Genomic DNA, 7,358 nt, shown 5'->3' with positions numbered 1-7,358 from the left:
TGCCCAATCAAAAACAACCCGAGATCTGAGGCAAGTGTTGTGTCACGGTTTGTTTTTCACCCTCAAGGAGGTGAGATTCTAATGAAAAAGAATCCCTTGCGTTTATTTCGTGAAGATGTTACTGGGAAACAAAAGTTTTCTAGTTTTCAGTAGATCCATCGAAGTCCGCTTAGTTTACGTACCGAGCCACATTGTAGCATTCATTTGAATACGAACTTAACTATAAATATCTTTTAATTGCATGTGCACTTAAAGACCGATCAAAATGTTCACGTTAAGTCTGGGAAGAGTCAAAAAGTCGGCGCGTTAAAACACCATTTACGTGCTCATTTTAAAACTCATTAATTTGCGCACCCATGGGCGTTTGGAAAACTCCCCACAATAATAGTCACTGTTGCAAAAGGTAGCTTAATTTCATGCAATTAAAACTCGCCAACCACTAAAACAGGCCTGATAATTTAAGGCAACTTTCTGTCATTTCAAAGAACCGGTTGTAAAGGAGATTTTGCCCAACTGCTAATAACGATCCGTGCTTTGTCACGAAAGCACCCTGTTTGAAGGGAAAATTTGATGGATTCGTTGAAATAGCAAGTGATGTCTACCTGAATGGCCTATCTTTAATGCAAAAGGTTGGTTAATCTTTTTACAACCTCTACTCTGTAATAAACACCACAGCGTTACTAGCCAGGAGCCATCGTGTCTTTACACTCAAGAGTTGTAGTTTACTTTTCATAATGATTTTAGATAGGTTTGAACAAATAAGGGGAAAGCTTCGCATTGCCGTATACTGTTTAGAGGACTCACGCGTTGAAATAACATATTCTTTCGTATTTGATCATAGTTTACTGTAAAGTGATATTTTTTCGGTGTCGGTAGATTTTATTACGCTTTAATCATTTGTATGAAATTTAACCAGGATAGCCAAACTCTACAGAACTTTCAACAACCACCCCTTTACCCATTTTGGCTATACGCACATTTATTACTTTCTGGTGATTCCCCCCCCCCCCCCCCCTAGTAAATTATTATTTTTTGTAGCTTTTTTGCAGTTGCTTTTAAAATGTTTAGTATCTCATGACTTAAACACATTTAATGTCAAAATGTCACAGAATCTTGAAACATAGTGTACATGTACAAACATACACGTTTATTCAAATTCATAAACAAAAAAAACATATCATATACGTGTGAGTTTGAAAAGTAAATTTCAAGTTCATCTCTACGTTAAAAAAAACTCCTCTGTTTTTAGAAAAAATTGGGAACGAAAAACGTGAGAAGGTTAACGTTGGATTCCTGTCGCTACCATTAAATGCTATGGAAACTTACAAAATGTACAAACTGGCTACTTAAAACGTCAAAAAGGAATTAATATCAAAAGAATATAAATTGGCGCAAGTTGAGCACTTAAAATTACAGTAAAGCGCGATCGTGCTGAACAGCTGAAAGGATGTGCAATGGCTTCCACAGGCAAACGAGTTGAATTTACTGCAATGAATTGATGTTATCAGGTGTCAGGAAGACCAGAGAGGAAAAAGAGGGAGAGGAAAGGTAGTAAAATTAACTTAAATGTCATTTCATTTAAATGCATCTGGCATATTGTCAGTGATGAACCGAGGAACGGAATGAAAAAGCATTTAATCTATTTTGACGTAGGAACAAAACTGGACTGGAACTTTTGTTGCAAAGGGAACTGATCGTTGTGGTAGTCCACCGGTAAGGCGGTTGAGGATTGGGGCGAGATCCGTGAAAAATTCGAGGCGCGATTCGCGATCGTGAACATAAATCGTTATTGAAAGAACCAGGATTGATTCGTGAAGCTATCATGTTCATTGTGACCCAGGAGGTACCAGTTTCTAAAGAACGTGAATCGTGATTTCAGAGTTAATGTGTATGGAAGATGTGAACAGATATTTCTGGGCGTGATTTGTCGAGTTACATTGAGACGTGCAATCATAAGTTGGCTCTAAAGTCGTGACGAATGCAATTCAAGTTGCATTATATTCTCTGGTATGCAAATATTACGTAAACTCAGTGGATTCGGGAACTTGAAAAAGACCGTACGATCAAAGTGTTCTACCTTGCTATTTATAAAGCGATTTATTTCCGCGAGACTATTTTGGACTTGAAATACATTTGGCGTGTCTGAAATGTATAAAAATTGAGTGTTGAGGCGATTCTTTGCAGAAAATGTATTCGTTTAATGCACAAAGTGCCTGGAGGGCAGCTAGAGAGGACCAAAGCATCCCACATACACATTGTTTTAGTTTTCCTAGCATTCGTAATTCACTTTTAATTTGTGTTCTAAATCCTTATATAATAAACTGAAAGCCAAGAGCGCGCGTACAAAGGACTTTTTTTTATCGCATGCATGTAGCAGAATTATGAGGGCATCCCAGGGGTCTTGGGGAACATGGGAACTTGAACAGTTATTGCAAGGAAACAAGAGATATTTTTGGATTAATTTGGAGGAAAAGGGATATATTTCTACTGTTAGCGAGAACTTTGGCGAAAAAGTCTAGGGAACAATTGAATTTATCAATGGGCCAGGAGCTGAGAAAAATGCAAAATTTTTAAGGGATCAGCCTCTGAGAGAAGTCTCCATGGGGTTGTGGCTTTTACGGCTAACCGGTTAAATTTAAAGCATTTTTACACCTAACGGTTAAATTTTTGGCCCTTTTACGGCTAACGTTTAACTTTTTCCCGTTACGGTTAACTGAAATTTTAAATATAATAGTGAATTTCCATTGGTTTGGAGCATGGCAGAATCATGAAAAGTATATGGAACATTCTCGGTTGACAAAAAATGAAATTTATCTGGTCAAATACATATCTGTCCTGTGCTGCGGGACGTAGAAATTTGGAACTTCTAATTTCTAAGAAAGAAAGCAAGGAATTATATTTGCCTGTATGTGATTAGGCTTTATAAACATGTTGTTCTTGTTGTTCTTTTGAAATAATGATTATTATGCTTCTTTTTACATTTTTGATGAGGCTTACCGTTCTTTTGAAAGAAGCAATATGTTTGTGATCTTCATCGATTTGAATCCTTGCTTTGTATCTTTCTATGGGCTTCTCCTCTCCAGCGCGATGGATATATTAACATCTGCCTTCACCATAGCAATAGCTAGGCATGGATAGCAATGCCGCCACTCATAAATTAGAGAAACTGAATAACAAAGTCGGAAAATAGCGAGAGCTGTCAAAACGTTAAGGCGGCTTTCAAAGTGCGTGGTATGATCCATATCAAAGACACATCCGCGTTTCAGAATTAATTTAAAAGCGATACGTAAGTGGAGTTCTTAACAAGACATTTGAGACCTTTAATTTGCGCTAATATTCTTTTTACGGTTAACGGTTAAATTTTAACCTTTTTTCAAAACTAACGGTTAAATTTTTGGCCCTTTTATGGTTCACGGTTAAACCCCATTGAGACTCTCCTGGAAAGCCTTCGATTATACAGATGTAAGGGACGGACCATTAGAAACGTGCTGGGGGGGGGGGGGGTTGGTTTTTCACGTCCACTACCTCTGCAGAAGTTTTTGTTTCGGGGTCAAGTTCCCCGCACGAATTTTTTTTTTTTGGGGGGGGGGGCGGTGGATATTCTACTGCCGCAATCTTAATCCTCTTCACTCGCCACAACCTGATTGCCTGGAACAGGCTTCAAAAAAAATATATATTTTTTTATCTTTCGCACAGTCGTTTTGCTTTACTGTCAAAATTATACTCAGGAGGAAACATAACCAAGTAGCAGACACATTTATAAGCGGCTATTGCCCAACTGATGGGGTTGCGTTGCCTTTTTGTTCGATGTCTAGGGAAATAACTAATTATTCCCTCCCCTTTTAATAAAATTCATTCTTGACATGCAGTGAATCACGGTTTTAGGCAGGATTCTGTGAGTGCCCGTCCAGTAACGATGATATGGGGCCAAATGGCCTTTTCTGCTAGGGGGGTCTGGGGGTATGCCCCAGAAAATTTCGCAAAACTGAAGCGTTTTTGATGCGGTTTCCACGATTTTCAGCGGAAAAATTTAATGTATCGATTGGACTTGAATGATAATGCGTCGTTTACCATGTCAAAAATCTAAAATAGATTGAAACAGCCCATACTACTGAACACAACATTTGTGTTAACACCCCCATGACTGTCTTTTACGACGTTTGTTCAACGTTGATCTTAGCGGCCATCTTAGGAGAAGTGTTACAGTTCGCCATGGGTGTGCACATCTGTGTCCACAATAGTCATTTATACATGTCAGTCTCGAAATCACTCCTATATGTCGAGGCTTTTAAAACACGGTATGCGCTTCCTTAATTGCAAACCAATCAAGCAGGATGGCTGTTTATAGCACATGTTTTTTTATCACTTTTAAGCCATGGTTATCCGTAAGGGTTTCTCTGCGAGAATGTCTGGCTACCAGTGTCCATGATGAGGTTGCTGCGCACAAAATGTATCAACCTTGAAAGGGAAAAATGTCCGTTTTCCTAATTGTAGAGAAAACCAGGGAAATGAGGATTCCACCAGAAATTAAAAATAAAACTGCAGTTTAAAGTGGCTGCCAAGGTACCCTTCAGGCTTTCTCCCCACCCCCCATCACTTTTCTAATGATCCGTCCCTAAAGCTTGCAAAACGGCGTGGACATTTTAAAATGAAGACGCCAACTAAAATCAGTTGATAGAAATCGAATATTATCCAGGCATTTCTTGGCATAGACCCTTTACATAAATGACTGTCAATTTAAAATTATTTTGTCTGCATTTAAATTAGCCCCACTAAACTTGTTTGAGAGTAAACATTCTTTTGAAATATCAACTCGAACATGAGGTCAGTCAGGACAATTGTAATAATTTTTAAAAAATATTTAATTCTCAGTCATTTATGAAAAGGGTTTATAATCTGCCTCATTTATGGAAAATTATGCACACCTGTTGCGTGACATGAGGGAACATTTTGAATGATTAGTTAATGTATAAAGGCGAATCCGTTATGGCCGTTATTGCAATCCCTTATCTATTGTTAGATAAAACAAGTTTGAAATATTAACTGAATGTAGATTATGACATTGAAAATTCTCATAAGACGAGTTCTACGAATGGTTTTGTTTTGCTTGTGATTGGTTGAAGAAAAAATCTTACTAACGAACAAGATCCTCGCCCTGATAGGCCCTTTGCAGGATCCGGTCACATGGTACGGAATAAATTATGCTGGGACGCAAGTTACACAGTGAGACTTTCAAAACAAAGGAAAGTCTGGCTGGGTTGGTACGAGTTGCTTTGTTTTGGAAGTCCCACTGTGTAACTTGCGTCCCAGCATAATTTATTCCGTACCATGTGACCGGATCCTGCAAAGGTCCTATTGGTTAGACATGCTGCGTGACGTTTTCAATATATAAATTAAATAAATTAGCGGAAAAGAAGAAAAGCAACACGACTTTCTCGAGTCAACAGAAAACTTTCCTATTGATTGTCTTCATTCGCGGATAACCAGTGGAGCATTCGCTCTCAGGCAACAGATATGCGAACGAGAGAATTCGTCATCACGAGAAGCCATTAACATTTTTGACGAGTTTCATCACAAACCGTAAACAGTGACCCCAGTAACTTGAAGAATAGCAGAATTCTACTGACATAAGAAAATTCTCTTCTGAAGTACGTAACGGTCGACATATACATTCTAATAAGCATATGATGTAGACTGACTTGTTTTGCAGAGTGAGTTGAGAGAAAACAATCGCTAATTAATAGAGAACATGACAATCGTCCTAGTAACCATAGCCAGTGTTAAGTACGTTAATGGTCCGTTTCTCACATCAAGGCTTACCGACTGATTGTAAATTTCAATTTATTTAAGTATTTTGCCTGGCAATTTTATCAGACTGGTTATAACTGCCGAAAGACATCAGATTGAAAAATCAAGGCAAAGAGAGAAAAATTTTGGTTAAAATAGCAATGTTTGGCTTTGAGTTCTATGGTTAGAGGTAAGTTATATATTAGTTATACACAGTAAACTAACGGTTTTTTAGGCAATATCGTAAACAAATTCATGCGTGCTACGGGTTAAGACAAAGACATCCGGTGTGATAGATTTGCAACAAAATACTACGCAATTTCGTTAGCACTCCGATGTTTGAACAAAAAGCTTTCTCAGTAAAGACCGGCTGAGGAAATCGTCAACGCACCTGAAACGCTATGAAAAGGGCGGGTACCTGTTTAACATAGAACGGAAAACGCTGAATATTGGGGGTTTCTTTCTAATTTCTATGTGAAAAAGTGTCTCGTTTGATGATCATTTCTGTGAAGAGAAATTTTACAAGAAAAGTATTGGCCTGTAGATATTTTATTTTGCATTTTCTACTTCTTCGGCAAGTAGTCTTACTTTTCCGCTCCACAACAGGTATTAGATTGGTCGTGTGAAGTGAATGTGGTATCGATACTATTTGACGTGATCTCGGTAACGTACAAGATGTTGACGTGCATATGATTACAGAATTGCTTAAAACAGTGTATAACTCTTACTGCGAATTCGAAGAAGCCGGGCAAGACACTTTTGGTAATATAAAATACACTTTTAATCGAAAGAAACCTCCAGAATAATAAGTTACAGTGGTAGATAACCAAACGGAATTGGTGATTTAAAAAAAAAGTGAGAGAAGTAACTACAAACTTGAAACTGAAGTTCACAGCGAAAGTGACGTCACGAGATACGCATGCGCTCCTAGCCTATTACACTGAAGATTGGGCATTCCTATATTCATCTATCTCCCACCGCCGGGAAGAAAACGAACATTTGGTCGCAGGTTAGAAAACTATCACTTGCGTTTTCGCCGGTTTTTCATCCACACCAGCGGTTCGAAAAATCCCCGACTTGTTATTCTAATAGCATGCAACACAGTCTGCTGACATTTCAAGACAGCAACGAAAACTTTCTACACCAGTGCCGGCTTCATTAATAATTGCAGCCCAAACTAATAAGTAACTGTAACCGTTTATCATGTGGAAAACAAGTAGAACGTTTTCCGCATGCGCGAACATTTTCCCGCGAAAATTGCATCGGTCATTACACGACCAAAGAAACTTCAAAATGAAAGTTTACAATTCACCTCTCTCGATTCCAGCAACACCATCGCTTTTACTTAAATTAAAGCAAAAAAGGCTGTTATAGGAACAAAATTACTGCATTCTAGTATAGGTGATGGTTATCGCCTCCACATTTCTTTTTTCAAAGATTGCAGCCAGCCATGAACCTGATTGATCGGTTTATGTCGTTAAGAAACATAATCTATACATAAAGAAAACCTACGTCCTCAGAGAAAACACCTTCAATTTTTTCAATAAGTCGGCGTCAATGCAATAACTGAA

The 7,358-nt window shown here is 38.2% G+C and overlaps 1 protein-coding gene across 1 annotated transcript in view; it reads left to right on the top strand.

Moving 5' to 3' along the window:
• The first annotated feature begins 1,456 nt into the window (after window positions 1–1,456).
• LOC145490494 (polycystin-1-like protein 2) overlaps window positions 1,457–7,358 on the top strand; it is a 39,837-nt gene continuing 33,935 nt past the window's right edge. Inside the window, exon 1 of the mRNA XM_081469602.1 lies at window positions 1,457–5,977. The gene's annotated coding sequence lies outside the window, so the exon portion shown is untranslated. The remainder of the gene's footprint in view (window positions 5,978–7,358) is intronic.

Source organism: Orbicella franksi, chromosome 6 (assembly GCF_964199315.1).
Source record: "Orbicella franksi chromosome 6, jaOrbFran1.1, whole genome shotgun sequence".
NCBI classification, from domain to species: domain Eukaryota; kingdom Metazoa; phylum Cnidaria; class Anthozoa; order Scleractinia; family Merulinidae; genus Orbicella; species Orbicella franksi.
Note: the sequence above shows the minus strand (reverse complement) of the source record. Positions and strands in the feature narration are given on the sequence as shown.